The sequence below is a fragment of the Solanum stenotomum genome, chromosome 9 (genome assembly GCF_019186545.1).
Source record: "Solanum stenotomum isolate F172 chromosome 9, ASM1918654v1, whole genome shotgun sequence".
Taxonomy (NCBI): Eukaryota; Viridiplantae; Streptophyta; class Magnoliopsida; order Solanales; family Solanaceae; genus Solanum; species Solanum stenotomum.
Genome location: NC_064290.1, coordinates 29,570,918 through 29,580,815, shown reverse-complemented (window position 1 = coordinate 29,580,815; position 9,898 = coordinate 29,570,918).

The window sequence follows — 9,898 nt, the reverse complement described above, 5'->3', positions numbered from 1 at the left end:
GTCCACACCCCGTAGGTCCATCCATGCCTCATGGATGGCCTCTGTAGGTCAAGGGGCTTATAACCAAGCCAAAACCACCATTTACGGAAGGACAATATGGTCTGTGACCCCATCCACCGACCGTGGATAGGGGTCTTGTGAACCATGATTGTTTATTGTCAAGTGGTGCGTCCAAGCTAGGGGTGAGTTTGTAAATTTACTGAAGTCCTAATTAGTGTATGGACGGTTATTTGAAGTGTTTTAAGATATTTTAAGAGTATTAACACATTAAAATTGTATTTTAGATTTCATTATTCACTTTTCCCCAAATCAAAACCGTCTCTCCCAAAATATCTTCTCTCTAAGAACTTCATTGAAGACCAAGAGGAGAAGAAGACTTAGGGCTTGAAGAGGAAGGATATTGGGTAGATCTTCGTGGGATTCTTCAAGTACAAGGTAAGATGATCCTTCATCTAGGGTTAGTTTTCACCCTAGAGTCAATTTCGAAGAAGTTTCAAAGTTTTCAAGTTTCATAAAAAACCCTAAGTTTCATTCAATCTCATGGGTTCTTGCATCAAACGTTTTCAAATGATAAACTATGATTATATTGATGTTTTATTGATGATTTAAGATGAAAATACTCTATGAACCCATGAAATCTCTCAATTCTGAAATTGTGCCTTATGAAGTGGGTTTGTTGATTATGAATTCATGTTGATGGATTTATGCCTATATTGATTTAGATTGTTGACTTGTTTAATCATCTATGCCTAATTATGGTGAATTATTGGTGAATTGAGTATTTGTGATCATAGCCCTGAAAGGACAAGTTTGACCTAAGTACTTGTTGTAGTAAACTTGTGCTAGAGATGTTGATCCACTTGAAAGGTAGAGGTGATTAATTATGATGTAGTTACTTGATGTTAGCATAATTCTTCATGTATTATTGATTAACCGAAGATTCTAGGGTTATGTCATGAAAGAGGCAAATTGAGGGTTTAAATGTGATCCTCCAAGAATGATGAATTCTCAATGTAATGCCTTATATTAGATCACCTAGACTCAAATTGTTTTAGGGTAATGCTTCTAAAAATGAATTGACTTGATCATGATATTATGTGCATGTTGACAAATACTTGAAGTATAAAGTGTCAATCATGATGTGATTAATGTATTGATGAGTTGTCGAATCATGGTATTCCCTTATCTATTGTGTTATTGCTATATGTTGGAATGGGTTTGTCCATAACCCTTGAAGGGCATATTGTGAAGGTTTGTGCATGTTGACAAGATTGTGTGTGAACTCATGATTTACTTGGAAGTTGAAGGTCACACGAATATTGTGTATATTAGGTATTGTTGAAAAGCCATTTTCCCCTTACCCTTACACTTAATTATGAATGAAGTGTCTAGGATGATAATGTTGTTGTTTATGTCATTGCAAGGACAATTACACACACACTATGCATAAACATGATTATGATGTATCAATGGTATTAATTGAAAGTATAGTTCTCATATGCACCTTTACACAATATTATGCATGAAATGTACATAATCATGTTGATCCTATTGTGTGGATTAAAAGTCCATTCTCATGAGAACACATGATCTTGGTGTGATATTTATGCTCACATACTAATGTTGTTTCTATGGTTGAAAGGTAGTTCTCACCTTTAATGAATATATGAACTATTTTAGTGAGTTGAATTAAGCGAATGGTAAAGTATGCCTTCACACATTTAGATACAATTCCATACTAATTATGTATAATTGGGAAATAATGCTTAGTACCGAGTGGATATGGACAATGAGCAAAAGGCCCCTCCGCTAATGCAATAGGTTGGGTCATCTATAGTAAACACATAAGATAGAAGCTCCTCCGTTAATGCAATAGGTTAAGATTCTAGTAGCAATATCCCTACCCCATAACTATGTGCAAAACATAGGACATAGCTAGTGGATGCACTTAGAAGCTAAATATGATTAGTTCTACCTTCCGCAAGTAAGAACGCCTTCTTTCGGTGTGGGGTTATATGACACCGGATTCCATGTAGATCACATGATCTATGTCGGTTATGGCTAATATTCCCTAATGACAATAATATAATGAATATGATTGGAACTATACTATGACTTCTTAATGGGTTTACTTGGTAGAAGTAGGGGTATAGGACTTCACTTTTACATTGCACAAAGAGACTTATTAGGATGTTGTGGAATGGTTTCCTTATGGTATGATAAGATATGAACATATGACTTTCCTTATGTTTAGTTCATGTACTTGTATAATTCCTCATTTATGACTATGGATTATGGTAAGCCTGGAGAATATGGAAATGAATATGTGGCTTCAAGGAATGCTTAGTAAGGTTGGTATTATGGGATGCTAACCATACATTGCACAAGTGTTCTTAGAGGTTGCTAATGTATTAACATTACTATGTTATGAGTTTATTGTGACTATAGCTTGTCTTGTATATTTGAAAATGCATATTGGCTTTCCGAACTTAATGTATGAAAGTCCTCTAAATATTGGAATGTCTCCTAAATTAATCTAATGAAGAATGTTGGCTTAAATGCTTAAATGTAAAGATGCATGCTATACTTGGATTGTATTATGAGTTACTTTCTTGTCATGTCTATTCTTTATGAATGTACCTTGTCTATGGTGACTTCAAATGAGTACTTAGTGTGAGTAGTAGTATGGGATGCTACTTGAACATTGCACAAGTATGACTTAGAGGTGTCTTAGATGTTGGTCATAATGTGATGATGTGATTGATATAATGTTTATGTCTCTTAAATAGTTTATTGTGTAAACGTGGAATGGATGAATGGTAAGTTCACTTTTGGGTGACCTTAAGGTGGTGCCTTAGTGTGGGTGGTGGTATGGGATGCTACCCATACACTGCACAAGGCATCGCTTGAGGGTTACTTGAGGTGGAGGCTCAAGGTGAAGGTAAAGGGTTATATGTGATTTTTCTCAAATGTGAATTATGTAACTTTGTATATTGGTTGTGACTTATATTATGCCTCTTGTATCATTGTTCTTGAAATTTTACAAAAATGGCTTAAAGAATGACTTTCAACAAAATGTGCCTTTTAAACCATGTTTTTGCATGGTCTACATTTTTGTATGCTAACCCATATTGTCTTATTTTTAGTACAAGTTTAGGTTCCGGCAAATGATTGCTTTCTCTTGGGAAACTTGGGATTAGAGTTCTCTCAAGACCTCTTTTGGTATGTCCTCATATGTCGAGGACAAGGATTTTATGTTTCTCATTTTTTTTTATGTTTAAGACTTCGATTGTAAAGGGCCGCGACCCTATCTTGTTAAAGTTTGTCATAGATGGCCATGTGACACTTAGTATTCCACTGCTTTATAAATGTCTTTTGATATTAGATTTATTAAAGAAAAAGTTTTAAATTCCGCACTATTTCTATGTATCTAATGTTATGAATGCTAAGAAGCTTGTATTAGACCCCTTCGGAGTCGAGTATGCCGTGTTATTACTCGGGAGTGCTCTCGGGTCTTGACAAACTTGGTATCAAAGCATAAGATTTTGGGACTGGTTTTTAGGATCGATGTATCACAAGCCACGTCTAGTAGAGTCTTGTTTATTAGTGTGTGTCACAACACAACTATGAGCAAGAGGCTATATGATGCTAGGAGTTACACTTCTTTCTTCATTCTTCAAGTCGTGCCATAGAACTTAACTCCATAAGATCTCTCTCCTATTCCTTATCCGGTGGTCTTGAAGATGTGACTACCGAAGGGTTAATTCTACAAGGATCGAGGGAGATAAAGGTGAGTTTTGATGTATATTGTGGCTATGTGACTTGTTGGATTTGAGATGTTAGATTGTGATATCGTCTTTGTAACACCCCGACTTTTCAAAACATCTAAATTAACTCGTATCTTCGTGAAAAGACAAAGAGAGTGAGTAATAAATTAAAAATGATGTGGTATGTCATATTTTAAGTGTTCAAGGGTTGTATCTCAAGTTTTGTAGTTAAGTAAGTGGTGAAATAAAAGTTGGTGGAAGTTATCGTAAGTTCCTTTTTAAGATTTTTCTGAAATTTAGGTCAAATGTCTTGGAGATTTTCTCCCAGTATATAAAGAATTATGGAGCCCAACCAATCTAATCGAAGGTCTACGGTCTAGTTTCCAACGCATTAAACTGTTCGTTCATACGACTTTAGAATAGAGATATATTTGCGTTTTCGTGGGACTGCACAAGCAGGCACGTGAGGTGGGGCCCTAGGTCGGTGGAACTTTACATATATCTTCTTCTTCAAACTTTTTCTTCATTTTTAACTAAAATCCAGAGTAAAATAGAGAAACCTATTTCAAGGATCAACTAAGGTACATATTTTCTCGAAAGTCCTTGATGAAAGTTGTTCTACGCGTTGGGCTCATCATCATGGTATAATTTGTTTTATCGGTTTCGTAGCATATCACACTTTAGCGTTGGGACAACAAGGGTTTGGATATATTTGAAGGTTTTGAAGCGTATTATGACCTTAAGATCTAGGTAAGACCCATCTTTCATCGACTCTAGATTTTATAAGCAGTATATAGCAATTTGTGACGGAAATACATATATTTTATTGTATTGTCATGGTATCTTTTATTTTTGTGTTTTAATTATGGTCCTACCTTTTTGTAGTATCGAGGGAGTATTGTGTAAAAGTCGTTAAGCCATATGAATTTAGCGAAAAAGCTATGTTAAGGCTATTCCCTACTTACGGCATGTTTCCTTAAAGCTTAGAAGCAATCTATTTGGGTTGTTATCCTTGATATACTTGTAGTCGTGATTGTTGATTGTTGGCTCCTCGAGTTGATATAATCCTCCCTTGTCGGGATTCTTATTCAGTTAGTAGCGTCCCAATGTTGGACACGACTTAGAGGCTATTTGTATAGGTTGTTTATAACTAAATTGCTCGCTTTTAGCGATTGGATTGTTATTGTTGTCGTTGGGTCTATTGTGGTTAGCTGCAGGAATGTGATCTATGCCTAGAAGGGCTATGTTCTACCTACATGGCAATATCGATGGCTAACAGTGCTATGAGTTGTCTATGGGGATCTATTATGCCTAGAAGGGTTATGAGTTGCCTACAGGGCTATATTGATCCCTAAGAAGGCTATGTGCTACCTACAGGGCCATATTGTTGCCTAAGAGGGCTATGAGTTGTCTATGAGCTACGTTGATGCCTAAGAGAGCTATGTGTTGCCTACGGGACTAAAGTAATGCCTAAGGCGGCTATGTGACTGCCTACGGGGCTATGGGACTACTGATAGGGGTATATAGGCTTATTGGCACCTTCCGAGCTTATGAGGGCCTGAGTAGGCGGTCTTTTGTGTTGTTTGTACCTGCAGAGCTTATGGGGGCTTGGTTAGGTTGTTGTTTTTCTTATTTTTGATAAGTTTAGATTTAGGAGTAGGTTAGTACACTTATCTTATCCTTGATTTATTTATTAGATTATTCCAATATATCAGGATACCTCATCATAGTTTATTGCCTTTTATACTCTGTACATTATTTTGTAGTGACACCCCATTGCCTTGGGGGCGCTGCATTCATGCATGTAGGTCCTGACATACGATTGAGTAGACCTCCTTAGCAGCAGGATTGACTTTAATCCGGTTGGCTAGCCTCTTTCCTCCGGAGCTGCCAGAGTTGGGAGGTTTGTTACCTTTTGTTGTATATATCTTTATGGGTAGGCTGGGGCCCTGTCCCTCTAATCTTTACTACTTTTAAAGGCTTGCAGACTATTGTGTGGGGGTGTATAGCTACGTTATGGCCATACTGGCCTATGTTGTTGGTTTGCTGATTGATGTATTGTAATGATATATACCTGCTTTTAATTTTGGTCTAGATATCATGGTGGCCTCGACAACCCAATTAGGACTTCTGTCCTAGTTGGCTATTTATTTATATGATCTCCTGGGAGTAGCTATTTCTTTTATAGATCAGTTGACAGGGGTCTTGCCGGCCGATGGCTTAGTTTTATGCGGAGATATACTTGTTTGATTTCTTGATTGTGTGTGGTTGCCATGTGCTAGTAGCAAATGATTTAGCAGGGTTGGCTCGGGCCTGAGTTTTGGCATTAGGATCCAGTTGCGCCCCTTGAGTTTGGGGCATGACAAACTTGGTATCAGAGAATCATTGTATCCTATGGAGTCAGCAAGCCATGTCTAGTAGAATCTTGTTTATAAATGTGTTCTGCACCACATCCGATAAGCAAGAAGCTATCGGGCATGTTAAAATGACTATCCTTCTTTTTCTCACCTCCTGCTACAGAACGGTGTCTTAAGGGTCGAGGTTTCTAGCTTATAATTGATACTCGTATGTAGATAGAGATGACTGACACTAGACAGATCACAACTCGCCAGGGGCTAGATACAACTGCAAGTGAGGGTACCAGCAAGGTTCCACAGGTGGAGGTAGCGCATTGTGAGACCCAGGGGGAGACATCTTCTTAGCCTCCTATAGCTTCTCCACAGCTTCAGGAGCCTCCGAGGGCTACAGGACTTCCAGCTCCACCAGCAGTACCACCTCTAGTTCCTCCTATTCCATCTGATCAGGATTTCAAGAGTGCAGTATATATGTTAGCATAGTTAGTAGCTGCACAGTGCCAAACAGTTGCGCCAGATGTTGGCGGACAATCTAATGGGCCCAGAAGTTCGAGAGTTCATGAATTTCTTGCCTTGAATCCTCCACAGTTTACAGGGACAGATCGCAGAGAAGACCCTCAATATTTTGTTGATCATCTTCATAGGATGTTCAGAGTCATGCATGCCTCAACGACTGAGTCAGTTGAGTTAGCAACATTTCGAATGTGTGATGTTGCAATATTGTGGCATGAAAGTTGGGAGAGATCTAGGGGAGAAGATACATCTCTACCCACTTGGGATAGCCTTACAGAAGCTTTCATAGATTACTATTTGCCTCGAGAGATTAGGGATGGCAGGGTGGACCAGTTTTTGAACCTCTAACAAAAGTGGCATGAGTGTCCGAGAGTACGGGATGAGATTTGATTCATTGGCTAGATATGCACCAGAATTTGTTGATACGATGCATGATAGGTACAAAGATTTGTGGGAGGGCTTGACTCAGACTATATCGAGGCTTGTTCTACCGCTGCGCTAAATGATAATATGGATATCTCGCGGATTCAGTCCTTTGCACAGGGAATAGAGGATCACCGACATCTACAGTATACAACTGAGAGGGTCGAGACAGAGAGACGGAAGAGGGATAGGCCCGCTAGTTCGAATGGAGATTTTCAGGTTGGTTCCAGACCCCGATATTCTATTAGGCCACCTAGACCTCCACCACAGCAGTTCCAGGGTAGTAGATTTGATCGTCAGGAAAAGTCAGGCCTAGGTGAGGGTTCACCAGCACTAGGCTCGCAGCAGCAGAGGGGTTCAGGCCATGCTAGGACAGCCCCACCACGTTGCGCTACTTGTGGTAGGATGTATTTCGGGAGGTGTAGACAGGGTTCCACATGTTGTTATTCTTGTGGACAGGAGGACCATGGGTGGAGAAACTTCCCTACCATAGGTCAGGGTGGTATAGGTCAGTCGACCAGGTCAGCAGTAGGTTCCTCCTCATCAGCACAGTTTAAAGGACGTGGCCTCCAGACCTCAGCACGTAGAGGTAAAGGCGGAGATAGAGAGGGAGCCTCTAGTTTTGGTAGTGGACAAAATCGTATATATTCATTAACCGGCCGACAGGACTCAGAGTCATCACCAGATGTTGTGACAGGTACTTTGATTGTTTGCGCCCATTGTGTTTATGCCTTGACAAATACTGGATCTACTTTGTCTTATGTTACTCCATTTATAGAGAGGAGGTTAAGTATAGTAGCAGAGTCATTAGATCGACCCTTTATTGTATCTACACCAGTTGGTGAGTCTATTGTTGCCAGGAGAGTCTATCGAAGTTGCACGATAGAAATTATCAACCGTTAGACCTCTGTAGATCTCATAGAGTTAGAGATGCTCGATTTCAACATCATTATGGGTATGGACTGGTTAGCGTTTTGTTATGCTAATGGTGAGTGCCGAACAAAGATTGTTAGATTTCACTTTCCAGGAGAGGCAATTCGGGAATGGAAAGGCGATACAGCAACGCCGAAAGATAGGTTTATTTCCTATCATAAGGCAAGGAGGATGATTACCAAGGGTTGTATTTATCATCTTGTTCACATTCATGATATAGATGTAAAACCACCGACTCTTTAGTCTATTATGGTAGTTAATGAGTTTCTAGATGTATTTCCAGACTAACTCCCTAGTATCCCTCCAGAATGGGAAATTGATTTTGCTATTGATATGCTACCAAGTACACAACCCATATCTATCCCTCCTTATAGACCTGCTGGATAAAGGCTTTATTAGGCCTAGTGCTTCACTATGGGGTGCACCAGTGTTGTTCGTAAGGAAGAAAGATCGCTCACTAAAAATGTGTATCGATTACCGACAACTGAATAAGGCAACTATAAAGAATAAGTATCCCCTTCCGAGGATAGATGGCTTGTTTGATCAGTTACAATGTGCTAAGTGTTTCTGAAAGATTTATTTAAGATCAGGGTACCACCAGATACAAGTTCGGGAGAAAGACGTTCCAAAGATAGCTTTTATAACTAGATATGGACACTTTGAGTTCTTGGTAATGTCTTTTGGATTAACTAATGCCCCAGCAGTGTTCATGGACCTGATGAATAGTATATTCAGACCGTATCTAGACTTGTTTGTGATTGTATTTATTGATGATATTTTGGTCTATTCACGTTCAAAAGATGAGCATACAAATCATCTGCGAGTAGTCCTTCAGGTTCTTCGAGACCGAGAACTTTATGCAAAGTTTTCTAAGTGCGTGTTCTGGTTGGACTCTGTAGCTTTCTTAGGCCATATTGTATTAGATGCAGGCATTGGGGTTGATAAACAAAAGATTGAAACCGTAAAGGCTTGGCCCAGACCCATGACTCCGACTGAGGTTCGTAGTTTCTTAGGGTTAGTTAGGTACTACAAAAGATTTGTAGAGGGGTTCTCTTTAATTTCAGCCCCATTAACGAAGCTGACTCAAAAAGCAGCTAAGTTCCAATGGACTGAGGCTTGCGAGCATAGTTTCCAGGAGTTGAAGGACAGGTTGACATCAGCACCAGTTCTTGCATTACCAGACGATTCAGAAGGCTATGTAGTGTATTGTAATGCTTCTGGTGTTGGGTTGGGATGTGTTCTAATGCAACATTGTAAGGTTATCGCAAATGCTTCAAGGCAGTTGAGAAAGCATAAGAAGAACTATCCGACCGACGATTTAGAGTTGGCTGCAGTTGTGCATGCGTTAAAGATCTGGAGACACTATTTGTATGGTGTTCATGTTGACATCTTCAAAGATCATAAGAGCCTTCAATATATATTTAGACATAAGGAGTTAAATTTGTGACAACGTCGATGTCTTGAATTACTTAATGACTACGACGTGGATATTTTATATCATCCAGGAAAGGCAAATGTGGTAGCCGATGCCCTCAGTCTAAAATATATAGGTAGTTTATCCCACTTAGGTGTTGAGAAGCGGGAGCTAGCGCGAGAGCTTCATCAGTTAGCTAGCTTAAGAGTCAGATTGTTAGAGGCAGACAATAGTGGGGTCACAATTCAGGATACAACCGTATCATCTCAAGTTGTAGAAGTAAAGTAACGGGAACAAGAGGATCCTAGCTTAGAGAAGCTTAGAGCCAAGGCTCAGGATCAACAGTCTTTAGAATTTTATATAGCAGGAGATTGAGTCCTCAGATGTAGCGGTTAATTGTGTGTTTGGAATGTTGCAGGGCTTCGACATCGAATTATAGAAGAGGCACATCATTCCCGTTATTCCATTCACCCTGGTTCGACGAAGATGTACCA